The sequence below is a fragment of the Chiloscyllium punctatum genome, chromosome 9, assembly GCF_047496795.1.
Source record: "Chiloscyllium punctatum isolate Juve2018m chromosome 9, sChiPun1.3, whole genome shotgun sequence".
In the NCBI taxonomy this organism is placed as follows: Eukaryota; Metazoa; Chordata; class Chondrichthyes; order Orectolobiformes; family Hemiscylliidae; genus Chiloscyllium; species Chiloscyllium punctatum.
In genome coordinates, this window is record NC_092747.1 from 117286602 (window position 1) to 117314552 (window position 27951).

General features: G+C 40.1%; 1 long non-coding RNA gene across 1 annotated transcript in view; it reads left to right on the top strand.

The window, feature by feature from the left end:
- Window positions 1-516: 516 nt before the first annotated feature.
- LOC140481037 (uncharacterized) overlaps window positions 517-27951 on the top strand; it is a 71754-nt gene continuing 44319 nt past the window's right edge. Inside the window, exon 1 of the long non-coding RNA XR_011961465.1 lies at window positions 517-637. This is a non-coding gene — a long non-coding RNA (uncharacterized lncRNA). The remainder of the gene's footprint in view (window positions 638-27951) is intronic.

The following is a 27951-nucleotide window of genomic DNA, read 5'->3' on the forward strand; positions in this document are numbered from 1 at the left end:
TAACAATACCTCACCTCCATACTTGAAGGTGCTGTATTATTTGAATCTATTTAATTGCAAGAACATAGGGTTGCTTATTGATTGTGTCAGAAGTAATGGGTGTGAGTTAATTGCACATCACAAGCCTTGAGTCACCTGCTAAAATCTGTGGTGTAAATTGCAGATTGAAAAAGAGAAATGCAGGAAACTGGTATCGTTGTTTAACTGTTATACAATAATTTGCTTCCTTGTTGGAAACATTGCTTATGAACTGTTGTATGAGAGCACAAGTTCCAGACCTCTACCTTCAGGACAATGGTGTGACATTAGCCTTCAATCACTCTCTCGTGTAATGGAGCCAGTGTGGTAAGTCAGATATGTGTGTAATGTACAGTAACATTAGTCAGTATTGAACCAAGACTACATATGTCCATGAAATTGTGGCCTTGTAAATAGTTAATGGTGTAAATAAATTTCAGATATATGACATATGAAAATCCTGACTGGCTGTGCTCAATGTTATGTGGACTGCACACACTGAGGTTACCATGAAGAACTCTCCTTCTCAACCTCTCCCCTTGCCTGAAGCATGGTGACCCTCAGGTTAAAGCAGCACCAGTCCTGTCTCTTTCTCTTGAATGAGACAGCAGACTATCTGGTAAGATAATGGTAGCTTTATTTTTATGTAGTAAATCATAAAATGGCACAGTTTCTCATTGTTCCAGATTTCGCTGTGAAAATAATGTGAGGCTTATATTTTTGCAAATGATTTATGTCCATTAGTACTGCACATACAGACATTTTCTCACTTGCAGCTCTAACTGGGTTGTCCCAGAATTACATGTAAATATAATTCTGTACAATCCTTGCTCTTTACTATTTTGTGTCTTGAACATGTTGTTCGGGAGATTGCTGCTTGGTGTCTCTGGTGGTTTGGTTACACTCACTGTCTCTTAGCAGGGGGCATTAATCAATCTGAAATCTAGGCAGAAAACGGGATCAGATGGTTCGGCAATCTTGTTGAAAAATGTTGGCACAAATTTTGGTTTAAATGTGAGAAAATAACTGGCAGAGGCTAATTGCTTTAAGCTTTTTGAAGTTTATTTTATTTTATCAATTCCCATTCTGCATTAATCAAAATAAACAACACACACATGTTCAATTTTTAAAAAAAATTACCATGCTGGATCTAGTTTATTTAGTTAGATGTTATAACAACATGTGCAATGTGGACTACCATTAACACTGGTAATGTCATTATAAAGGACTGATTATTTCCCATCAAAGATATATTTTAAAGCTTGACATTGGAATTAACATTAAGTTAAATATTCTGAAGGTAAAAATATTGTTTGAGCTGTCTAACTTTATTCTTAAAGAGTATTATTATTCAAAAATACTTAAAATATTTATCAAAACCAAATACAAATTGCTTGCAAAATTTGGGTCAGCAAATCAATCAATTAGGAGAGAGTGCAGATGCTGGAGGTCAGAGTCTAAAATTGTGGTGCTGGAAAAGCAGCGTCCGAGGAGCAGGAGAGTCAACATTTCCTGCCATTTAAAATAGAAGCTTGCAATTAAACTGATAATGCTGACTAATATTTTGAATACCGAAGTTACGCCACTGTGTGAATTTTATTCTGGTGGCGTCAACTCTTCCTCTGACATTCTGCTCAGTGATATTCCCACTCTCCATAGCTGAAGGGGGCAATGATAGCCGAACCACCCAGAAGAAAGTGACGTGATCAGATCAGTCACCTGTTTTACACTCTGCTTAACTTCAATAAACAGTGAATTAATCAGGCAGGGGAGGCAGGGGAGGAATAGTAAGGGGTGATGCATAGTCAAGTATAGAAGAGGGTACTCTCGAAGGTTTGGAAGGACATTGGATTGTTCAGTGCAGATGCCTCAAGGCAGAGATAGAGGAGTAATGGCCCAGTGACAAAGATGACGCCTGAGGATGTTGGTTGAGTTTGATGTAGACAGCAGTGAAGCAGGAAGACAGATAGTAATGCAGGCTTCGTTGACAATGATGAGCTGGCTCAGGACTGATGGACTCTTCTCAAACGATATCTTTCTTTTTTTTACCTTATTCTTAAATTATTCAAAATAGTGCTGTTTCATGGTGACAAATGAAAGTGTTTCACTGTATTTTATTGCATTCTTGCTGTAGAATACATAAGAGAATAAAACCGAAATCAAGTCATGGATGGAATTTATCTTAATGCAAGGAGTCTTGCAAGTATGGCAGAGTAGTTGAGATTGTCGATGTGATGTCATTACTATTGTGAGGACATGGTTAAGGGACGGACAAGGATAAAATTGTTGAGTGAGATTGGGTACAATGATGTAAAAGAGAAGATGGTGTTGCAATGTTAATCAAGGATTCAGCTTGCTCAAGTGGGCTGAAAGTAAAGTACAAAAGTGGGGCAGACTGTGGGGCGGCACAGTGGCTCAGTGGTTAGCACTGTTACCTCACAGCGCCAGCGACCCAAGTTCGATTCCCGCCTTGGGCGACAGTCTGTGTGGAGTTTGCACATTCTCCCTGTGTCTGTGCGGGTTTCCTTCCATAGTCTAAGCATGTGAATGTTGGTGAATTGCCCATGTTAAATTGCCCATAGTGTTAAGTGCATTAGTCAGGGGTAAATATAGGGGAATAGGTCTTGGTGGGTTACTTGTCAGCAGGTCGCTGTGGACATGTTGGGCCAAATGGATGATGAGGGATAAACAGGATTGAATATAAAGGGAAAAAAAAAAGATTTATGGCGGTGCCAAGAGCTCAGAACAGCAGAAGTCCTTGAGAATAATAAAATGGGTAAAAGAGATGTTGGGAGAGCAAAAAGGGGAATGAAAGGATAATGGTAGATAGAATAAAGGAAACAATTCTGAGTTATTTTACAAGTACATTACAGGTAAAAAAAAGGATAACTAAGGAAAGAATAGGCACAATTAAGGATTTAAGGATTACCATGATAATTTAGGAGTAGAGAGACAGGATATAGATAGGGTCCTGAATGCATAGCTTGTGTTGATATTCACTCGTGAGATGGCCAAAGTGGATCAGGACTGTAATAAAGTTACAAAATGAGGAAAGACAGAGAGGCATTTCTGAGTGGTCTGGCAGGCTTAAAAGTAGATATATCTCCAGGGCAAGACAAAATGTATCCCCTTGCTATTGAGTGAGGCAAGGGAGGATATACCAAAGGAGTTGGCAATAATTTTTGATTTCTGTCTGCCACAGGAGAGGAGTGAGAGGACTGGTGAACAGCTAAAGTGACATTACTATTCAAAAAGGGAGCAAAGGATAAACCAAGAATCTACCGGGTCAGTCAGTCTCACCTCAGTGGAGGGGAAACAATCGGAAGGAATTCTGAGGCCCAGAATTAATCTGCATTTGGGATTAATGATATAGAGGAGAAAGTGAGGACTGCAGATGCTGTAGATCAGAGCTGAAAATGTGTTGCTGGAAAAGCGCAGCAGGTCAGGCAGCATCCAAGAAGCAGGAAAATCGACGTTTTGGGCATGAGCCCTTCTTCATTCCTGAAGAAGGGCTCATGCCCGAAACGTCGATTCTCCTGCTCCTTGGATGCATTAATGAAATAGAGTCAGCATAGTTTTGTTAAGGGGCAGTCATGTCTCACTAACTAACTTGATTGAATCTTTTTGAAGAGGTGACCAGGTACACAGTATAATTGATGCCATTTGTGTGGACTTCAGTAAGATTTTTGACAATGTCCCAGATGGTAACCTGATTAAGAAGTTAAGAGTCCATGGAATTCAAGGCAAATTTGCAAATCGGATCCAGAATTGGTTTAGTGACAGGAAACGGGGTGACGGTCAAAGGCAGACTTTGTGACTGAAAGGAAAGCTGTGTCCAATGGTGTACCATAGGATCAGGTGCTGGATGCTTTTCTGTCTATTGTGTAAATTAATGATCTAGACATGAATGTAGGAGGGATGGTCAGTTTGCTTACAAATATCATGAAAATTGGCAGTGTGATAAAGAACAATAAGGAAAGCCTTAGGCCCCCAGGTGATGTAGATGAGTTGGTCAGATGTTCTGAATTTAATCCTAAAAGGTGTGAAGTGATACATTATATATACAGGCAAGAGAGTAAACATGGCAGGACCCCTGGAAGTACAGAGGATCAGAGAGATTTGTGTAAGTTTTTGAAAGCAGCAGGACAGGTAGATAAGGAGGTTAAGAAGGCATAAGGAATATTTGCCTTTATTAATCAAGGCATTCGATATAAAAGCAAGGAGGCTGTGATGGAATGTTAGGCCACAACTGGACTATAGTGTGCAGTCCTAGCCTCCACACTATAGGAAGGAAGTGATTATATTTGAGTGACTGCAGAAGAGATTAACCAGGATGTTGCCTTTACTGGTGTGATTCAGCTCTGAAGGGATTCTAGATCTGCTGTTTTATCAGCTGATGTTGCTGATATTAGACCAGAGAAAATTGTGGAGGGAGGTGGGTGAGGTATGATTGAAGTGTAGAAATTTTTGAAGGACATGGACACGGGTGGATAGATTGAAACATTTCCTTTATTAGAGTGGTCAGTAATCAAGGGGCACAGTTTTAAGGTGAGGAATAAAATGTTTAGAGTGGATTTGAGACAAATAAAAACTTAGAGAATTGTGAGTGTCTAGAACTCATTCCCAAAAGTGTGGTAGATATGCAAACCCTGAAGACATTTAAAAACTATTTAGATGAATGCTTGAAACATCAGAGTAGACACAGCTATGAGTCAAGTGCTGAAACGTAAGATTAGAATAGATGGATGTTTTGTGCCTAAATTGGATATGATGGGCTGAAGGGCCTCTTTCCATGTTGTCAAATCTGTTTGCTCTAAAAGGTGGCAGTGAGCAAAATGGTGTCAACTTCTCACCAGGTAGATTAAACTAAAATTCCTTCCATTTAAAAGAAAATTATCCTACAAGAAGCCATTGTTTCACCCAAAAAATGTTAGGGAGGAGAGAAAGATCATTGTTATTTGATTTATTGTAATCACATTTACCTAAGTACAGTGAAAAGCTCTGTTTGAGAACGGTGCAAGCAGATGACAAAGTTAAAGCATTCCCAACATTGATCTTTGCACATTCAGCGGTGCTCTCGGTAATTCAAGGGTAAAGGACAATCCTTCTGGTCGACAATGAATATGAATTCACTGAAAGCAAACGTGTAACGTTGTACAGGCAGTGAATCAAGTGCACAGATCCTGTACTCAAATTCTTTCCATTCATTTTCACCATCTTAAATTCTATGTTAGATCTGTCACATTCCTCATATTTATAGATTTGCAGTAGCAATTAAAATCCATTTATTTGGGAGACTAGTTTTGTTTTTAAATAGAAGGCATTATTGTCAATTTCTTCTAAAAGAATATACCTTTGAAAAATATCATATGAACCAATATTTAATCAATACTCTCATTTTATTTTCCATTCTTACCGGGAAGAACAATAATTGACAATAGGTTACCTTATTATTATATAGGTCCAAAATGCTCAGGACCAGCTAATTTTTGGAATTCAGAATTTTTGAAATTTCAGGATAAGTGACACTCCGATGGCTAAACTTTTAAAAATCTTACCAAACAGCAGACGCACTATGAATAAAACAGGCCCCGAAACAGAATTGAGGCCTGCCAGTGCTGGCCCACAGCCCTACTCCTCGCATTTGAGTGACATGCATCGAGTGGGTGTGGAGTTGGGTTAACTGTTTGCACACCAAACAACCTCGTTAGTGAGAAAAAAACTTCACGAGAAAACCTTTGGATTTCAGAGCTTTTTGGATTTCGGGATTTCAAATAAAGTGTTTTCTACCTGTACTGGAAGATCATTGTGCCAGGTTGGGAACAGTTGATCAGGGAAGAAGTAAACTGGCTCCATCTTCTTCACATGTATACTGATCATTAAGTTCTCTAATGCTGGATTTGATCTGAATTCAAATATATATTTCTATGCATAAATAAGTCTGCATGTGTTCACCATTAATGACTTAATTAAGGGTTGACAATCGATTTTGTTCTTTTCTTACTTTTGTAATCCTCACAAATGCTTCTTGGTTAATTTTTTGAAGGGTTCAGACTCTCTAGATCAGCACTGAACAATGCAAGCTGATCATGAGCTCTGGTCTCATCGTTCCATTCACATTCACATCTACTTTTCCACTGAGATTATTGAACAGGATAAAATAAAGCCTAACCAATTCTGATGCAATGTCAGCCCATGATGGTGTAGTTGATTAAGAGACGCAACCCATGAAGAATAGCAACTGCAAGCCTTATATGACCACTTTGCTGAGTTGTGTACAGAATTATAAGACTGAGATGTAGTGGAAAGAAAAGAAAACAATTGCATTCATAAAGCACCCTTTTTGACCTCAGGACACTTCAAAATGCTTTGCAGTCAATATGGTATTTTTAATATGTCAATATTATGAAGTTTGCACAAATGTGCACACAACATAACCCAGGAGAAAGTGACGACGACAGACGCTGGAGATCAGAGTCAAGAGTATGATGCTAGAAAAACACAGCAGGTCAGGCAGCGATTTCTGACGAAGGGCCTTTGCCCGAACATCGATTCTCCTGCTTCTTGGATGCTGCCTGACCTACTGTGCTTTTCACACACCACATTCTCAACACAACATAACCTGGCAGGCAGTTAGAAAATCTATTTCAGCTTCCAAAAAAGCTGCTGACAAAATGCAGATGCCACTGATTTGGCCAGCATTTGTCACCCACCGCTAATTGCTCTTGAGACATTGGTGATGGTCTGCCTTCTTAAACTATTGCAGCAGTTGAGGTGTGGAGAGTTTGGGCCAGTAACAGTGAATCAATGGCCATATAGTTCTCATACAGGATAGGTGTAACTCAGAGGGAGATTGTATAGATATAGTGTATCCAGGCCATTATGGTAGTTGAGGAATAAGTGTTCGCCAGGAGAACTCCCCAGATACCTTGACAACCAACTGATTGGGCAGATAAGATTTCAGCTTGCATCTCATTAAAAATCCAGCAAATCTGATAATGCAATATTTTCTGAGCACAATATTAAAATGCAAACCTGGATTATGTACTTGAGTCTCTGAAATGGGATTTGGGCCCATCATCTTCTCTTCAGATGTGTGAATACTGCCAACAAGTCAGTGCTGCTGAACCATGTAAACAGCTTAAAACCTCAAACTAGCATTTAAACTTCATTTTAGCATTCTTGGGAAACTTCATTCAATTTTGGAAACTTGTTCCAGAAATAATGATGTTTGTCAGTGTGAGTGGGCCTAGTCTCAGTCAATTTTTAAAAATATTAACTATTGTAGAATCATTGACTCCCTAGAGCGTGGAAGCAGGTCATTTGATCCACCAAGTTCACACCAACTCTTGGGAGCGCATACCATGGCTAACCCACCGAGCCTGAACATCCCTGGACACCATGGGCAATTTTAGCATGGCCAATCCACCTAACCTACACATCTTTGGACTGTGGGAGGAAACCAGAGTACCCAGAGGAAACACATACACAGACAAAGGGAGAATGTGCACACTCCACATACAGTCATCCGAGGCTGGAAACAAACCAGAGCCCCTGGCGCTGTGAGGCAGCAATGTTAACCACTGAGCCAATGTGCTGCTCTTGTACTGTTGAATGTATGCCTTGCTGTTAAGAAAGGTCACTTATAAAATTATCATATGCTGTGTGTATACAATGCTGTGATTCTACTAAGCAGTTAATCTGCTTTGGGTTTGCAAATTGCAGGCAGAGAAATCAGTTGATTTTCTGTAATGGCTGCGTCATAACTTATAATGTGTTTTACTGTTTTAATAAGATAGCCCATGGAGTTAATCAATCTCTAATGAGTGTTTGCTCATCATATAATTCTCAACAACATGACATATTGGAGAGTGATAGAAAGCATCATTGTAATGAGGCTTATCTTTCTTGAGTAGTCAGAGAGCAAGTTAATCTACACATAGTTGGTAGTCTGAAATCATGTTAAAGTGCATAAAATAACCTCTCAATACCTTCATTTGTTACACATAGAGTGAATGTTGAAATTACAGTTTGCTGGTAAACAGCCAAAGCCTGACTGAGAGACCGCTTTAACTCACTCGAGAAAGCCAAGTGGTTAAGATGTGAGCCAGATTGATAAAAAAAACAAAGGGAAGGTCACATGCATATTCTTAAAATGGCCAAACAATTTCCTAGTTTGAATTGAGACACAGAAGATCTGTAAGCAGTATTTAAGATGTTTTAACAGCTCTCTAGATTTGGGTATGTCCATTGCAGATAGACAATCTACAAGAGTTTGTTTAGCAATTGGAAATAGAAAGGATAGAAGCAGGAAGAACGTTCCTAATGACTGGGATCACGGATAAGGGGTAGGCCTTTTATACAGAGACAGCAGGAACTTTCTTCACTCGGGTGATGAGTCCATGGAATTCTCCACCACAGGAAACTGTTGAGGTCAATATATTAAAGATTGGTGTGAATAAAGATCGTAGGTCTAAAGGGATCAAAGAATATTGAGAGAAAGTGGTAACAGGGTACTGAGTTGGATGATTAGGCATGGTCATATTCAATGATGGAACAGGTTCAAAGGGCTGAATGGCATTTCCTGCTCCAACATTCTTTGTTTCTATGATTGAAACTGGACACTTGACAGCCAAAGGGCTAAAATATCCTGAGAAATATGGACCACATTGGAATGTATATTTCGGGTCAGATTAAACTTTTGTATTCATCAACTAAAGTTCATGCCGTTTAGACAAAATCCGACACAATCTACAGATCACTTCATTAGCTAATACAAACAAAAAGGACTCTTTGTTTCCTTTCAGTTAGGGAGCTAGCAAATAAAATTGTTGAATCAGAAATCACAACCAATGTGTCTCAATGGAAGCTTTTGGGAAAGGTTTTCCAGATAAATGGAAGACTTGTAAAGTCAAAGAGAAAACAGAAGGTTGGATAGGAATGTGAGATGATCCTTTCAAACCGCTAAAACATACAGGTCATGCGTACCAACCTGATGGTTGATACAATAATGGGGATACTGAAGCATAACAAGAGAAAGATGTGTTTTTTTTGTATGCATTAAGTAACTTTCCAGCTTAAGTCAATTTTGCAAGGAATGTTTCAGAAATGACCATTACTGAGGCAGTGCACTGGAGGAAAAAGCTGGTGCAGTTACAAACAGCCATGTACTGAGCAAAATAGGAGTACCTTCAAGATACAATAAAGGTCATTGGGCATCTCACCAAAGGCAAATATACAATCTGATGATGTACGTAGCAAAACAAAGAACTGTTTCTAAGCATCAACATCAAAGCAATAACACATCGAGTGAAGTTTTCGCAAAATTTCAAATTATCTGTTCTCAAAAGCTGGTGATTACTTATAATATTCTTAGATTGATACATGTGCAAGTGCCAATATACTGCTGCTAGGGACTCTTAAAAAAAAGTGTACACAGACCAGGAAACCATGAGGAAACTTAGAAATGTAAAATTTTGAACATACAAATAATTCACCAATTCCATTCACAGGATTCATGGTGCTGGAGGGTAAGTACAATAAATCTACCTGGAAGGTGCATCTATTCAACATCACAAACACTTCTGGACCTGCCATTGCAGATGTGCCATATGAACTGCAATCCATGGAAACAGTCAATCATTGAAAAACAATAAAAGATGCAGCCAATTACTTCAGAAACAGTTGCAGAACTGAAGATGAAAGAAGAACAAAACACTTCACTGAATACTGAATTAGCGGAGCTAAAACATCTTCTCTCTGCTGTACAGAAAATTGAAACTCCAAGATCAAAAATCTGAGTGACTGTCTCACTCTGGACTTTGGACTGAAAGATCAAATTTGAGAATATCATCTATGAGAAGCTACAGTTTTAGGGGATACATCTGCTCAGTTTACAAAGATGATTAAGAGATGGAAGAGGAAGGAAGGAAGCAGGAATGAGTTACAAGTTCTCTGTCACCAATACAACAAATATTTGCTAGCTTACTGGAATATCTGGAGCAAGTGGACCACAAGAAAAAAACTGATTCAGCAAAATCAGCTACAACAACATTAGGGGAAAGTGAGGTCTGCAGATGCTGGAGATTAGAGTCAGGATTAGAGTGGTGCTAGAAAAGCACAGCAGGTCAGGCAGCTTCTGTGCAGCAGTAAAATTGATGTTTCGAGCAGGAGCCCTTCATCAGGAATGACACTGGAAGCCTCAGGGGGTGGAGAGATAAATGGGGGGTGGTGGAGTTGGGGAGAAGGTAGCTGGGAGTGCAATAGGTGGATGGAGGAAGGGATAAACGTGATAAGTCAGAGAGGAGGGTGGAGGGATAAGTGGGAAGGGAGATGGACAGATGGGACATTTCATGAGGATGTTGTTGAGCTAGAAGTTTGGAACTGGGGTAAGGTGGGGGGAGGGGAAATAAGGAAACTGGTGAAGTCCACATTGATGCCCTGGGGTTGAAGGGTTCCGAGGTGGAAGATGAGGCGTTCTTCCTCCAGGCATTGGGTGGTGAAGGGGTGGCTGTGTTGGAGGCCCAGGACCTGCAAGCCCTCGACAGAGTGGGAGGGGGAGTTGAAATGTTCGGCCATGGGGCGGTGGGTTTGTTTGATGCGGGTGTCCCGGAGATGTTCCCTAAAACGCTCTGCATCGGGAGCAGCGGATGCAATAAATGACATTTATGGAAGTTCAGGTGAAACTTTGATGGATGTGGAAGGCTCCTTTGGGGCCTTGGATGGAGGTGAGGGGGGAGGTGTAGGTGCAGATTTTGCAACTCCTGCGTCTTCCGTAATTACACCGGCACCACTCCCAACCTTTTCCTCTGCTACATTGATGACTGCATCAGCGCCACCTTGTGCTCCAATGGGGAGATTGAGCAATTCACCAACTTCACTAACACATTCCACCCCAACCTTAAATTCACATGGACCATCTCTGACACCTCCCTCACCTTCCTGGACCTCTCCATCTCCATCAACTATGACTGAATCAACACTTACATTTTTCACAAACTCACCGACTCCCACAACTACCTGGATTACACCTCTTCCCACCCTATCTCCTGCAAAAATGCCATCCCGTATTCCCAACTCCTCCGCCTTCGCCATATCTTCTCCCAGGCGGATCAGTTCCACCATAGAACACAACAGATGGCCTCCTTCTTTAAAGACCATAATTTCCCCTCCCACATAGTTGAAGATGCCTTCCAATGCATCTCAGCCACATCCTGCACCTCCACGCTCAAACACCATGCCTCCAATTGCAACAAGGACAGAACCCCCCAGTCCTCACATTCCACCCCACCAACCTCTGCATAAACCACATCATCCGCTGATGTTTCCACCACCTACAAACGGACCCCACCACCAGGGATATATTTCCCCTCCCACCCCTATCCACCTTCTGCAAAGACCGTTCCCTCTGTGACTACGTGGTCAGGTCCACACACCCCAACAGGCCACTCTCCCTTCCTGACACCTTCTCCTTCCACCGCAGGAATTGCAAAACCTGTGCCCACACCTCCTCCCTCACCACCATCCAAGGCCCCAAAGGAGCCTTTCACATCCATCAAAGTTTCATCTGCACTTCCACAAATGTCATTTACTATATCCACTGCTCCCAATGCAGTCTCCTTTATATTGGGGAGACAGGGCGCCTCCTCGCAGAGCGCTTTAGGGAACATCTCTGGGACACCTGCACCAATCAACTCCACGGCCCTGTGGTCTAATATTTCAAAAGACCCCCCACCCCCGCCTCTGCCGAGGACATGCAGGTGCTGGGCCTCCTCCACCGCCACTCTCTCATCACCCAACGCCTGGAGGAAGAACACCTCATCTTCTGCCTCGGAACACTTCAATCCCATGGCATCAATGTGGACTTCACCAGTTTGGTCATTTCCCCTTTCCCCCCACCTTACTCCAGTTCCAAACTTCCAGCTCAGCACTATCCTCATGACCTGTCCCACCTGTCAATCTTCCTTCCCACCTATCCCCTCCACCCTCCTCTCCGACCTATCACCTTTACCCCCACCTGCATCCACCTATTGCTCTCCCAGCTACTTCTCTCCAGTCCCACCCGCTCCCATTTATCTTTCCACCTCCGAGGCTTCCAGCCTCATTCCTGATGAAGGGCTCCTGCCCAAAATGTTGATTTTCCTGCTCCTCAGATGCTGCCTGACCTGCTGTGCTTTTCCAGCACCATTCTGACCTTAACTACAACAACATCAGTCTGAGCTCCAAGAAGCAATGGAAAAAAGGACAGACCTACAAAAACAATTGGAGACATACAGTCCAAAGGAGCTGTAAATCTTTCATAAAACAATCTGTTTAGCAATAAATATTTGCAAAAATTCTCAACTAAATTAACTCAAGGTAGAAGGATGGATTAAACCAACCAACTAAGAAACAAAAAGGCACAAACCAGTTGAAGAGACTGAGGTAAAAATCAATGAGGTAAAAACAATGACTGCAGATGCTGGAAAGCAAATACTGGATTAGTGGTGCTGGAAGAGCACAGCAGTTCAGGCAGCATCCAACGAGCAGCGAAATCGACGTTTCGGAAGGGCTTTTGCCTGAAACGTCGATTTCGCTGCTCGTTGGATGCTGCCTGAACTGCTGTGCTCTTCCAGCACCACTAATCCAGTTGAAGAGATTGTCCAGTTATTAAGAGTTATGAAGGACAAAATATACTGGAGCAGCAGAAGTGTACAGGTTTGATAGAATTATGAGGATCCAGAATGTGAAATCTAAAGCTTCACAATGAATTGAAAGCTCTTCAAGATCAAAACATTAAATACCAAGAAGATTTGAACCACATAAAATAGTTTGGGAAATGAGATTATTCAGTGGCTAATCGACGACAAAACGAGGCTTTAGTCTATTAATAGTAGTGTATTACCTACCACCATTCATTAGGTGGGCCCGAGATAAGGTAAAGATTGACCCTTTATGGCAGCAAATTATGGTCAACACACTAAGACTGAAATATAAGTATTATTTGTTTTTCTCTAGTCCTCATTAGTCCATGGATCTCAACATAAATTTACTTGTTTCAACTAATCTCTATTTGGCCAATGTTTCCACTTTCCCATAATTAGACTTAGAATTTAAAAAAAGGCTTCTTTAATAAAAAAAAATGATTAGTTTATTATAGAAACAAAACCTTTTCTAAAAACGATGCAGAATTAGTTAATGCACACAATGAACACATAAGCATCTGAACAGCCAAATATACAAGCCCTTTTAGTCAATTATGGTGTTTTCTAGAAGGCAAAAGGATATTCACAATGCCGTCCGCCTGATATTCTAGCATGTGAAGACAGATGTCACTGAACACACTTGTCTTTGTGGGCGGCACGGTGGCACAGTGGTTAGCACTGCCTCCCAGGGCCAGAGACCTGGGTTCAATTCCCGCCTCAGGCGACTGACTGTGTGGAGTTTGCACATTCTCCCTGTGTCTGCGTGGGTTTCCTCCGGTTTCCTCCCACAGTCCAAAAATGTGCAGGTTAGGTGAATTGGCCATGCTAAATTGCGCATAGTGTTAGATGTAGGGGTATGGGTGGGTGTGCTTCGGTGGGTCGGTATGGACCTGTTGGGCTGAAGGGCCTGTTTCCACACTGTAAGTAATCTAATCTAATCTTTAAAAAAAACAGAGATGCATCATTCAGGAGATGGCCTCAAACTGTTTTTTGAAACCTTTCACATTCGCAAAGCAAGACGAGGCCTCCAGATATCACACAGGACCCAAAACAAGGTCTTTTACAGGAACAAGAGTTAACCTTGGAAATACCTTTCCTTCAGCAGTCTGGTCACCAACTGTTTCAAACAATAACCAAAGCAGGAAGTAACCTGGCAGACATTAAGCCTGGCAGAGGGTCTCCACTGAATATTACAGGATATATAACCATCATGAAAAGCTTGATTGCAAACATGTTTCAATGTCTTTTTTTGACATTTCTCAACCAAACCTAATTCTGGGATCCATGATCCTTCTATCACAAGTCTGCAAAAACTAGTAAATATGAAATATTTATAACAAATAATGTCTTTGGATATTTTGCTTAGGGTTTATTATTGGAGCAGACTATATACACACTGAACATTCTATTGAATCAGGTTATTCATCCTGAGAATGCTCAATCTATTTTTCCAATGATTATAGTTCTGAAATGTTATTACATGCCCCTGGTGCAGATGGGCCTTGAATCTGAGCTCCCTGGTCCAACGGTGATGACACTACCACTGCACCACGAGAGGCCCTTATGAAAGAATTCGAGTTGAGGCAAAGCATCCTGAGCCTGAGAATGCTCAATGGTGATGCTGGATAATAAAGCTGCAGAATATTGGTAACTTGCATCATTCTCACACACGCATGTTTGAGACAATGACTGCAACCACCCAATAAACAAAAATGAATGCATAACACTGAGAAGCAAAGCTGCAGATACTGAGGTGCAATTAGCTTGTCTTTTTTAATAACATTCCCTTTTTCTTCCCTGAAAGCTGAGAGACTAGTCAATAATTTAAATGGAAGGGTGGTTCATGGCTGGTTTGTTAATTGAACATAGGTTCATTAAGTCAATAGCTCTTGTGTTATAATCTTTTACAAGCAGAAGGTGCCATATTGTCTACATGATTAAGCTTCCTGTAACTTATTCAAAAGTCCACACTTTTATGTCAGGGCTTTCCCTAAGGGTTTACTTTGTAGGTCATCAAAGCCTCTCCCAGTACCCTATGGAGTATACTTTGATCTTTCTTTCAAAATACTTCCTCTTAAAAGCCTCCAGGAAAGAAGTAAGGTGGTTATTGAAACCTTTTAAGAATAGAACAGGTCAAGTTCTCATAGAAAATAGGATGTCGTGCTAAAGCAATTTTATAATAATTCAAGAGTGAACAACTACATTTAGCCCCAGGTTTCGCACATCTTGTTAAGTTATTTTGATTTCTGCCTAGATTATAATACATTAATGTGTTTTTGTTTGTGATATTTATTTATTCTTGACGTAAACTGCTGACAAGAGTATTACTGCTTTGTACTGGAACAGAACAGTAAACATATTTTCCTGGGGTTAAACTCAGCAATATTTTCAGGATTGCTAAAGGGAAGCAAACATTAGACTCCAAACGAAAGGGAGGGTGTCAAAGGGTTAACCAGAACTTTCTCAGGCATCTTAGTGAAACTATTTTGTGCATCTGACAAGCTTTGCTTTCTCAAGTATCTACCTTTTTCACAAACCAAGTTAATGCACGTTTGTACACCTTTGCTGATTAGAATAACGTATGAATAGTACGTTGGAAGTAATTTACAGATTTGTTGAGGTAAATTACTTTATCGATGCAATTGGGTGAAATCATCTGAAGTAGCCCAAAAGATGGGGAAATTTATTATAAGTTAGTTGCAGTGTAAATCTTATTATAAGTTACTTTAGTGCTGGTTGAGAAAGAAGAAATTTATTTCCAGCCAAAAGACACGTCCCGAGATCAAAATATCAGGAAACAATGCAAGCTTCCATTGATTGCCTCTACCTCTGTTTGTGCACATTTTAAAAGTCTTTGATTTGAGTTAATTTTCGGGAGGCAACTGACATTTGTGAGCATGTTTTAACTGTTTGCATATTACCAAATGCTTAATTTATGAAGTAACTAGCTAAAGTACATCACTGAAACTTGTAAGTGGTTATGGTATTGTTTTTTCTTTAAAATGTCAGTGGGAGGAATTATGCTCTTTTTAAAATGTAGAATTTGTGTGATAACTATATTTAATACAACTATTCAATGTTACTACTCTTAAAAAGGCCAGTAAGTTTATTTTTTAATCTAAAGAAATGCATAATCCTTTAAAAATCATTTACATGATGAGGTCATTGCTGGCGAGGCCAGCATTTGTTGCCCATCTCTCATTGTCCAGAGGGTAGTTGAAGAGACAATCACATTGTTGTGGGTCTGGAGTCACTTGTAGCCAGACCTGGTAAGGTTGGCAGTTTCCTTCCCTAAAGGATGTTAATGTATCAGATGGGTTTTCCCCAACAATTGGCAATGGATTAATGGTCATGGTAGACTGAATTACATATTGTTTTTGTATTGAATTAAAACTTCATCATCTCCCACGATGGAATTCAAGCCCGGGACCCATGATATTATCCAGATCTCTGGATTAATAGTTGGATGATGATACTGATAGGGCCATCACCTCCTTGTGCATCTATACTTAGATTATATTCTATTCTGCAGCCAAATTGTACTAGTTCATGCATTCTCCCCAGCGAGAAATTAATTGTCTTTCTCTCAATAACGCTGCTACAGACTCTAGCTGCTTCTTGTATGTCCTGTACTGTGCTTAGCCAAGCGAAGTATTGTTTGAGTACACTGGCAAGGTCCAATTTGGTGTATCTTGATCATTATTAGCCTAACTAGCTAATGTAATGCCAGGATCCTTACAACTGAACAACAAATATCCAGGCAACGTCTGTGTTACTTATGCAAGAAGTGGGGAGCTTGAGGAAGTGTCCATCAGCAGTTTATTTTTTAAACCAGGCACCTTGCTTGTGGACAAGTTATAGTTTTAGAAGTTTTGTTGCAAAAATGTAACTAATGCATATATACTCTATGTGTTCTTATAAACATTCATCTCATGTAAAAGCTGACGCCAGAGGTTTTGACTGAAAAAAATGCCAGACCTTTTCAGATAACTCAGAAACAATCAACCCTACTTTTCTTCAGTTGAAAACCCAAATATTTCAGGACCAAAGTATAATCTCTACAATAACAACAAAAACCTCATATCATTATTAATTAAAAAGCTACACAATTTCCCCAGATCTTACTTATCAATTGAAGCATGATAAATCGTAGGATCCCTGCAGTGTAGAAACAGTCCATTTGGCCCAACAAGTCCAAGTATCTATTAAATATTGTAACTGTATCCAGTTCCATCACTCCTTCAGGAAGTTTGTTCCACACATGAATGACTCTCTGCATAAAAACAATTGCCCATCATGATCTTTTAAAAATCATTCCCTCTGACCGTAAAATAGAAATTTCTTGATATCTGGAGTGAAACCTCTGAATGAAAAAGCAGATAGCAACTTACAAAGTGCTTTATTTTACTAGATTACAAAATTAGGTCACATGAGTACAATGAGATTGTTCTGCCAAACTTTCATGGCAGAGGTGAAAGTTTGATCTGTATATAGCTAGTATTTACAACATTTTAAAAAAAAGTAATGTTTTTCAACATCAAAATAAACTCCTGCAACACTGATTAACCTGACTGTTGGGCACTGCCATAATAAAATAATAGAAAAGCTTAAAGCTCACTCGAGTATAGTGAGAGGTGAATGAGCTGAGGATGGCACAGAAGGAATAGACACACACATTCCCTCAATACATTGACTGCAGATCGAGAACAAGGAAGCTTTTTCACCAATAGCCAATAGGACCATTTGTAGCAGGTGTAGGTGAGTATTCGCAATCAGCTCAAGGCATAAGGAACTGACAAGTAATATTCTTTTCACCCTGCTTGTTGTCTCAGGGATATAGATCAAAATGTGCCTTATAAGATTTTGCTAAGAAAAGCAAGCAGTGATTGAGAGATAACTAATTATTTATGACTGGCTAATACTGCGGTTACCTGATGGAGAATCTGAAATTTGGCACTGTGAGCCCTCCAGCAACCTTTACTTGACAACTCAATTCATCTGCTACCTCCTTAACGTGGGTTAAATTGAAATGTTTATTCCATCTAAATTTTAAAAACAGTGTGGATGTCAATCCAAATCTATAAAAAGAGACATTATCTGAATACCCAGAGAGGAAGATTTCTATCTCTTTGTATTTAATTTTCACTAGTTTGCTGTTGCACAATTGACAATGAAATGGATTAATTGGAGCAATATACATCCTTTATTGTTAATTATGTCAAAATGTGGCCAAAAGTAGAAATTGGATGGATGAGAAGAAAGAACTTGCTTCTGTGTGTGGCATGTTTCATGCTCGCAGGTTATCCAATAGATTTTCACCACCAATTTATTATTGTTGAAATGTATTAATTCTTACAGCAGTCAATTTCGAGAGTGTAGTGCTGGAAAAACACAGCAGGTTAGGCAGTATCAGAGGAGTAGGAGAATCAATGTTTCGGGCATAAGCCCTTCATCAGGAATTCTCCTGTTTCTCGGATGCTGCCTGACCTGTTGTGCTTTTCCAGGACCACACTGTTGAATCTGATCTCCAGCAGCTGCAGGCTCACTTTCCACACAGCAGTCAATTCACCAACTTGAAGGCTCACATTCAATCGTGAGTATCCTAATCTTAACAAATCTACCACTCCTGAGAAATAGACACCCAAAAAGCATCATTTGCCCCATATACATGTACACAATTCCCACAGCTCCCCTGAATGGCAGGCTGATCTCTGTGGTGAATAGAAATGCTTTATCATTCTCCATGTCCAAATACATTGTTACTTTTTAATCAAGGACTTACACAGTAATAATAGTCTGTCATACTGGTTGATGACATCAGTGCTTTTAAAATGATAAGGTTTTACAATTTCACAGGGGAGAACCACTCTCTTTAAAGCTGCTAATAAATTATCATCTCCAAATTGAAAGCAGACTGAGCTATCATAACTTTTTACTCTATCTTTTTTTCTGCTTTGTCTGGATTTCCAAATAACAGTTTAGCTAGTTGATGCCTCATACTGTTGAGGTACAACTGTTATGTAATAAAGCAGAATTAAGTGAATCACCTTAATATACACTTAGACAATAGACAATAGACAATAGGTGCAAGACTAGGCCATTCTGCCCTTCGAGCCTGCACCACCATTCAATATGATCATGGCTGATCATCCTTAATCAGTATCCTGTTCCTGCCTTATCTCCATAACCCTTGATTCCACTATCCTTGAGAGCTCTATCCAACTCTTTCTTAAGTGAATCCAGAGACTGCATTCCACACAGCCACCACTCTCTGGGTGAAGAAGTTTCTCCTCATCTTTGTCCTAAATGGTCTACCCCGTATTTTTAAGCTGTGTCCTCTGGTTCGGCACTCACCCATCAGCGGAAACATGTTTCCTGCCTCCAGAGTGTCCAATCCTTTAATAATCTTATATGTCTCAATCAGATCCCCTCTCAGTCTTCTAAACTCAAGGGTATACAAACCCAGTTGGTCCAGTCTTTCAGCGTAAGGTAGTCTGCCATTCCAGGAATTATACCTGTTATACCTGCATGCTTGCCTTCATTGACTGGTGTACAAGAACACCCAGATCTCTTTGTACTGCCCCTTTACCTAAATTGATTCCATTTAGGTAGTAATCTGCCTTCCTGTTCTTGCCACCAAAGTGGATAACCATACATTTATCCACATTAAACTGCATCTGCCATGTATCTGACCACTCACCTATACTGTCCAGGTCACACTGTAATTTCCTAACATCCTCCTCACATTTCACCCTGCCACCCAGCTTAGTATCATCAGCAAATTTGCTCATGTTATTATTAATAACGTTTTCTATTTCATTAGTATATATTGTAAAAAGCTGCGGTCCTAGCACTGATCCCTGCGGTACCCCACTGGTCACTGCCTACCATTCCGAAATGGAGCTGTTTATCACTACTCTTTGTTTCCTGTCAGCCAATCAACTTTCAATCCAAGTCAGTACTTTGCCCCAATACCATGCACCCTAATTTTGCTCACTAACCTCCTATGTGGGACTTTATCAAAAGCTTTCTGAAAGACTTAAGTCATTTGCCATTAACTCTATTTTTTTTGCTGTTTGTCTTTATGATAGAGTTACATTGGAAGTATCCATGAATTATTTCTTAGGGATTTCTGGGATTCATTTGTTTTTTTTTGTCTATCAGCCCAAACCTGCATTTTCACTTCATTTGGAATTCTATTAAATGTAGGATGATAGTCCGTACCCAGTTTTCTCCCAAGTCCTCAAAATGTATTTCATCATTTGCATTCTTGTATGACCACCTATGACCAGGATGTTTCGACTTTGATATCCTGTTATCATTTTTTTCGATTAATTGGGATGTATGCGGCCAGTGTCCATGGAGCGTGATCTGATCTGTCAATGCTCAGCATCAATATGAAGGGTATTCAGAGTAAGCAGCGAGCTGAACTTGCCAGATAACTGCTCTGGTTTCTATGTCTTGTTTTCTCGACTATTAGCTTGTTCGGTGAGTTTTGTACAACCAAAACTGAGGCAGTGAGGCAAACTGGCCATCAACAAGGTGGTTACCAAGCAGTAATCCCCCTTAACTAGTAACTTCTCATTGGCAAATAAGAAACCCACTATGCTGCTTATCAAAAGCAAAAATGATGAAGTGGGATGCTCCCAATTTCAAGATCGGTCTGACAGGAGTTCTCAACACAAATCTTATTGTTGCCAATGTCACTCAGAGTTGTACACCACTTCACCCAATCTTTTTGAGGTGATATACCCCAATTGCAGCAAAGAGGATTTGGATCTTTAATAAATAAATTTTCTCTTTAGACTTTACAATTCCAAAGCAAGTCATGGAGTTCTAGTCAACTTATACATTGATGAAGGTGCTAGCATTTGTGTTTTTTTTAAATTTCTGTGTTATCTTTCAGGTTTGGCACAAATGAGCAATTAACCAAAGTATTTTGAAGCTAACACTGAAACTATAACCTTTTATAGAAAAAAACAAAGGTTAGTTTCTGAAACAAATTGTGAAAGTTATAAAATTCTGCCTACTCTTGCAGTGCAATTAGAAACCAGCTTTGACTTGGAAGCTGAGCAGCTTCAGATAAAAAAGGCAACCAAAGACATGGAATACTAAGTAGTGTAATGGTAAAAGATAATGCCTTGGTTCAAACACTGCACTTCAGGCATTGCTGGGTTAAAGAATCTACAAGAGAATAACTATTAGAAAAACTGCAAGTAAAAGGTTGTTGTCAAGGGTCAAAGTTTGGAAACTGATAAAAGGCAAAGATGGACAAAGCAGAATAATTCTAAATCCCTTATGAAGAATGACACATCAGGTAATGCTTCCTAACAAAATAATGTGAACAAAGGTATTTAATCTGATTAATCTATACTTGTCATCTGGAAAACATAAAAGGCTCAAAGAAGGGAAATATGTTTCTTCAATATTATCTAGAATGCTGCAGGCTATTTGAACTGATCACTGTTCAAATTATCTAACCTAAAAACCATGAAAAGGATTTCACACGTTTGTTAAACTAACAGCTTTATCATCTTTATCACCTTGAACAAAATGCAAAGGTATTGAGTTTGTTAATGAATGTAACGGTTAAATAAGTTGTTTTGATAGGCCCATATTCAGCCTCAGTGGAAATGTTTTTCTTTATCTTACTGATACACTTAATGGTAAGGTTTTGGGGAGTTTTGCTGAACAAAGAGACCTTGGAGTGCTGATTCATAATTCCTTGAAAGTAAAGTCACAGGTAAACAGAATAGTGAAAGGTTTAGAGGGTTTGAGTTATGGGGAGAGGCTGTATAGGCTGGTGCTATTTTCTCTGGAGCGTTGAAGGCTGAAAGGTGCCCTTTTGGAAGTTTATAAAGTCAAGGGGACAAGGATAAGATGAATAGTCAAGGCCTTTTCACGAGGATAGCAGAGTCCAAAACTAGAGAGCAGAGGTTTAAGGTGAGAGGGGAAAGATTTAAATTGGACTTAGGAGAAACAGCCTGGTTATTGCCCCAATGATTCATTTTATGATTCAAATGTTATTGTTCCACTAATTAAGTGGATAAACGTCCAATGGCATATGAATAGGCCACTTGTACCACAATGTTGAGAAGGTTTTGAAAGCATTAAAAGTCTTTAAGATATATAGAATCAGCAAATCATTAGTCTTGATACCACAATGATAGGTTATAGAGATAAGTGATAAGAATCAAATAACTAGAGAATTACAGATACATAGAATTCACTGATTACTAACATTATATGATAAAAGAATCACAGAATCAACTGATTAGAATCATCACCAAATAATCAGAAATTTGGAATCATTGCAACAGAAACTCACAGACTCAAAGAATACAGAAACAGGAAATCACAGAATGATAGGATTATAAAGCCATAAAACTAGAGCAACACTAAAGCATTGACTTCCAGAACCATACAAGCACAGGGCTGCACATTTAAATGTTTGTGGAATTGGGAGTCAGTGAGACCATAACTGAAAAATTGTGATCCTAGACATTGTGTCAGGAGCTTGACAAGTGAGGGGTGCTCTGAAATTTTCACTGTGTTGATGGGCAGAAGAGAACAGTGAATCCATTTGTCATCAATTATTAACCCTTTTACAATCTTCAAGCAGCTTGGTAATGGGCCAGGACTTTTGGAAATGCAGGTTTCAAAGCAAATTTCAATGAACCCTAAAGGCCTCATCACTGTGAGACTCTCTGCAGAGCCAAAGAAAATATTTTCATTTGATGTTAAAAGCTCTGGGACTCTCTAGTAGCTTGTACAAGTAAATTGGTCTATTCTCCCTCATTCCAAAGCATTTGTTCAGCCGAACCTCTGAAGATCTGTCTATTCTCTTCAGCAAGGGAGAGGTAGGTCCCAATATGGTTGTACCTTGCCTTTTCTGTTGGCTTCAGGCAGACAGTGTCTGCCTTCTGGGAATGGTCAGCATAGTTCTGTGTTTACATGGCACTGTTCCCCTTGAAAGAAATGGAATTGATGGAAGTGTGGAGTTTGTGGATGGGTCTGAAGCTTCAGTCTTGGAAGAAATTGCTGCTTTTGGATTTTGGATGCTCTATACATCGTGGGAACATTGAGAGACGGTGAAAGGGTTGAGAGAGGTGTTGATGTGATGATGTCGGATGCCTTCAGTCTAGATGTGAAACTGATATTGGTATTGTCAGATGATGTTGCTAAGGGATACCATGTAGATGAGAAAAATGTGAATGGTTCATGGATACATTGGGCAGCACGGTAGCCCAATGGTTAGCATTGCTGCCTCACAGTGCCAAGGACCCAGTTTCAATTCCAGCCTTTGGTGACTGTCCATGTGGAGCTTGCACATTCTCCTCATGTCTACATGGATTTTCTCCGGGTGCTCCGGTTTCCTCCCACAGTCCAAAGTTGTACAGCTTAGGTGAATTGGCCATGCTAAATTGCCAATAGTGTTCAGGGATGTTTAGGCTAGGTGCAGTGGTGGGGGAAATATAGAGTAATAGGTAATAGGAATTGATCTGGGTGGGATATTCTTTGGAGGGTTGACGTGGACTTGTTGGGCCAAATGGCCTGTTTCCACACTGTTGGGATTCCACGCTATGCATTAACCATGCAGAATTGAAGAGAACAGCCATTTCTGATGATTCTCTGGTGACAATTGTAAAAATAAGGATGATGCTATGCAAATACAGTTCCATCTTGTTGAATGAGGATGAAGGAGTTTGGTAGATGATGGTGTGTCAAAGGAAGGAGACAGTTTTAGAAGGATGAGGGGGGCCAGGTTCCCTTTGCCACTGTCATGTGAGATGTTATTTGTGACTTTGATTAGAGTTATTTTGGTTTTGAGCCAGGTGTAGAGATGTGATTGGAGTGATTTAAACATGACATTCCAGAAGAATTAGACAAGAATTTGGAAGCAGAAAACACATTCCAAAATGTTGAAAGGAAAGATGGAGTAGGAGAGAGTATTGTTAACAATGTTATGTAACAGTGGAACTGGAAAGAGAAATGTCCAGTAGTTTGTGGAAAAGATCAAGAGAGCAGATGTTGGATCTAATTGAAGGTGAGGTTTGCAAGGTTTGAGGGGAAGTAGAAGTGGAACTAGGAAAGGAAACTAGGGCAAAGGAGAGCCATCTACCCAATTTATCTTGGTGGGTCAAAGGAAACGAGGAAGGTGACAGAGGCAACTGAATAGCTGGTCCTGCTCCTATTTTTTACATTCACTCTCAGTGGCAAACAAATCCTTTAGTTCTTGATGTTTATCTTTGGAGTTGAAGGGGTAGGAGATTGGGCATAGGAATTTAAAAAGATGGCTTGAAGTGGAGAAAATAAGTCACGGATAATCTGTGCCCTTGGAATTTGCAATAGTGAATAGATCTTGCAGCTGAACATAGGACTCATCGTACTTTATGTGTTGCACATAAATCTGGTAGTGAATGACTAAAATGGTTTTCTATCATGTCCATTCAAGTCAGTGTCCTTTTGACTTAAAGGAGTAGAGAGGTGAGTGTTACACCGAGGACCTGTTGTGTATTTGAACAGCATGATAGCTGCAGAAAGATCACTGTAATTGAAAGACCAAAAGCAGATAATTATAAGTTACTGAGTGTGGCTCTAAGTTAATTAACATACAGGTAACTCAGTTAAAAAAGATTATTGAATTTCCTGGGTTCTGTAGCCTGTCAAGTCAGCAAGCTCAATCCACAGATTGTGGCTGACTCTAAATACTTTGAAGTAGATCTTTGATCCTGTGGAATCATTAAAATAGGTGAACTACAAGTGTTTTTTCCTTATGTGTCTAATTTATATTATTTCCAGATTGCATCTCTTCAAAAGTATAAACATGTATGGGCCACAGGATATCGTAAAATCTAAGAAGCAGCTTTTGAAATCCTCTGATGACTAGAAATACATCAGTATTAGGTGCTACAGACTCTAAAGATACAGGTACTTTTGTTATGCCTGTCATGGTGTCACCCAGCATTCAATAATGTAAAGAGGCATCGTGGCTTTCTCACTGATTCTACAACAGGAAGATGAGAAGCCTGATGCTTCAACAAGATTCTGCCCCCTTCGGGAACCATGATCGCAAGAAGGGGAGTTCCACCCACCCAGGATTGCCAGCCAACCAGAGGTCAATAGCTCTTGGTCACAGCGACATCATAGGGGAGGCTGGGATTGCTGCAGGAGAAATATTTCTTGGTGAATTTGGCACCCCTTTGGCAGGAATGAAGAGGCAGGGGAGCTGTTGAGGGATGTTGGGTGGGAAGAGAAAAGGCAGCAAGGGGTGTTGGGGTAGAAAAGTGAGTTTTAGGGTAGGGTTGGGAGAGAGGAGAATGCTGAAAGAGGGCAGCAGAAAAGGAGACTATAAAGGGTCAGCATGGAAAGATGGGCGAAATGGGCCACCTCCAAGTTGTATCATTTATATGGTTCTATGGTCCTAACAAGGTATATGGGTATTACTGCATTTCTTGCCCATCTTAGATGTCCTTGGAGAAGATGGTGTATTTTTGAACTGCTGCAGTCCATTTGCCATAGATGTGGTAGTCAGATATGGGGTGAGAAGGGAGTCTGCAAATGAAGGAGACCAGTCTTAAACACGTCAGTGGAGGAACACTCAGCTAACCAGGAGCTAGTAAAATTTGAAGTCACTGAGGGAATAGATGCCGTGTAAATGAATGTGGAATCTCTAGCTTAAGGCTGCATATACTTAATGGGGAAAATTGTAGTAAATATAATTGTGGCGAACATTGTGTCAATTGCTAAATTTGAAACCTGAGATTGAAATCTGAGATGAAGTTAAAAAGACACCAACTGTCTTTTCCAAATCTTCCAGTTTTGTGCATGTGATGGACACGTACTAACCATGACTTCATCAGTGTGTGGAAGATATGTTTAAAGTGATGGCGATTTATGAGTAGAAATGGGTGTCAGCTATTTTGAAAATAAACTCTTTGGTTGTTAACTTATATGTGTGTTGTGTTGTGCCAATTTAAAGATTGTTGTGCATGATATATTAATACAGCAGGTACAGAGCTGTCCTGCACAGTTCCTGTCATTTGCCATGGTCACCCTAGGGAACAAAGGGTTCACAAAGGGAAATTGGCACCCTACTTTCTAGATGGAAACTTGGTGATCGTGGACAAAGTGTTGCAGAGGAGGACTGGCAGAGGAGACCATGACACCAGACCTTGCCAACCTGGTCCAAGGTAACCACCCCGGTCAGTGTGATACAGGTCAGTTTCAGGACTTGCAAGATAGCTCCTTCTTCACCTCTGAGAAAGAAGTCACATATCGCACAAAGGTTGCATCAAGTCTGTATCTTCCACCAGCTCAGATATTGGCACTTTGGGGGGTATTTTTGCATCTTTAGAGCAGGGAACACTGCTAGTGAATACATCGCTGCCATGTCAGTACAGGTGGTCAAGCAATGAATGCCCCAGGTCACTGGCACATGGAGTGTTCTTAGAGATCAGACACTTGCTCAGACCAATGCACATGAAGATTTCATACTGTTGGCAATTAGGGACTTCATTTGAATGTACAAACAGACACAGAAGCAACAGGCAAGCCATTGGAGAGGCTGGGCAATGGACTCAATGACAGCAGGACTCCACCAGTTACTGTTTGCACTAAGCTACCTCAGACATGTGAGTGTCTGCCTCTCTCCATGGGCAGTCTGGTCCAATCACACAGTATATTGATGGAAGCAAAAAATCAATTGTTAATACATCACATTTGTTGTTGGATACTGAATGCAAACATTCTTTTGATGCACAAGAAGCACTAGTTTGTTTCTACAATTTAGAAATGCCAGTGTTGGACTGGGGTGTACAAAGTTAAAAATCACACAACACCAGGTTATAGTCCAATTGGTTTAATTGGAAGCACTAGCTTTTGGAGCGCTGCTTCTTCATCAGGTGATTGTGGAAGACACAATTGTAAGACACAGAATTTATAGCAAAGTTTACAGTGTGATGTAACTGAAATTATACATTGAAAATGACCTGGATTGTTTGTTAAGTTTCTCACCTGTTAGAATGACCATGGTAGTTTCACTTCTTCCATATGTAAATCACAAAACCTTTTTTTAAAAGTTACATTCTCAGGTTTACTGTAACAATTGGTGTCAGTCCAGATAAGATGTTGAAGGTGTTAGTCCCCTGTGTTCTGTTGTCTGTGCCATAATGTTTAGACTGATTCTAATCTAAAAAAGGAGTTAACAGCGTCTTACATGGATTCATGCAGTTTTTGAGCAAAGTACAATGTAACTCTGCAAGTACAAATGATGAAGGAGCGGCGCTCCGAAAGCTAGTGCTTCCAATTAAGCCTGTTGGACTATAACCTGGTGTTGTGTAGTTTGTAAATATTCAATCATTTATTTCTATGGTAGAACTTTTACCTTTAGCACTGATTATCAAGCGCTGATTACATTGTTAACATTTCAAGATCAGGTCATTAACATTATTACACCTATACATAGCCCAAGTGCCTTCATCAATATCAACTCAGGATTGAGAATCTCAACAGTTCACACAACCTAATATTGAATATGCTTAGTGTCTCTACAGTTGCAGGCAGTGTTATCAATGGTGAAGTATACTTCAAAATGTGAACTGATCCAAAGAATTCCCCATTGGGACTTGGAGATAGTATTTGCATTAAATGGAAGTATTGCAGCACACACACTCACATAATCTCTATCAGGATTGAGATGGATTAAGTAGTTGATTGGTACTAATAGTCAGTATGTGATGGCTAACACACTGCGAGATGTGAAATGCTTGATCATGAGCAGAGCAGGATACTTTGAGGACAATGTTTATGAGAATGCATTTTCTTTTTCACTGATCATGTAATTCATCGCACAGAACCGTAACATCATCTTTCACAATCATTGACCTCCCCCGCAATCACAAATCCCTTCATCACGAACTGTCACCTCCTGCTATTGGTCATTAAACATCTGCATGATCTAAATCCTCCCAAGATGACCCAGCATAAAACAGTCTCTACCAGGATCAATAGCTCCTGCACAATAACTGACTCTCCTGAAACTCACTACCCTGTAATCACTGACTCCTTTGCAAGCATTGACTTCTTGTAAACCTCCAAAATCACTGTTCCCCCATATGATTATCAACACATTTGCATGATCACTGCCTCCGTGATCAATGCCCATGTGATCAGCAACCACTCCACAATCGCTAACAACCTCCAATCCTCTACATTCACCGCTCCCAGACTGCTATTGCTGACCTCTCCA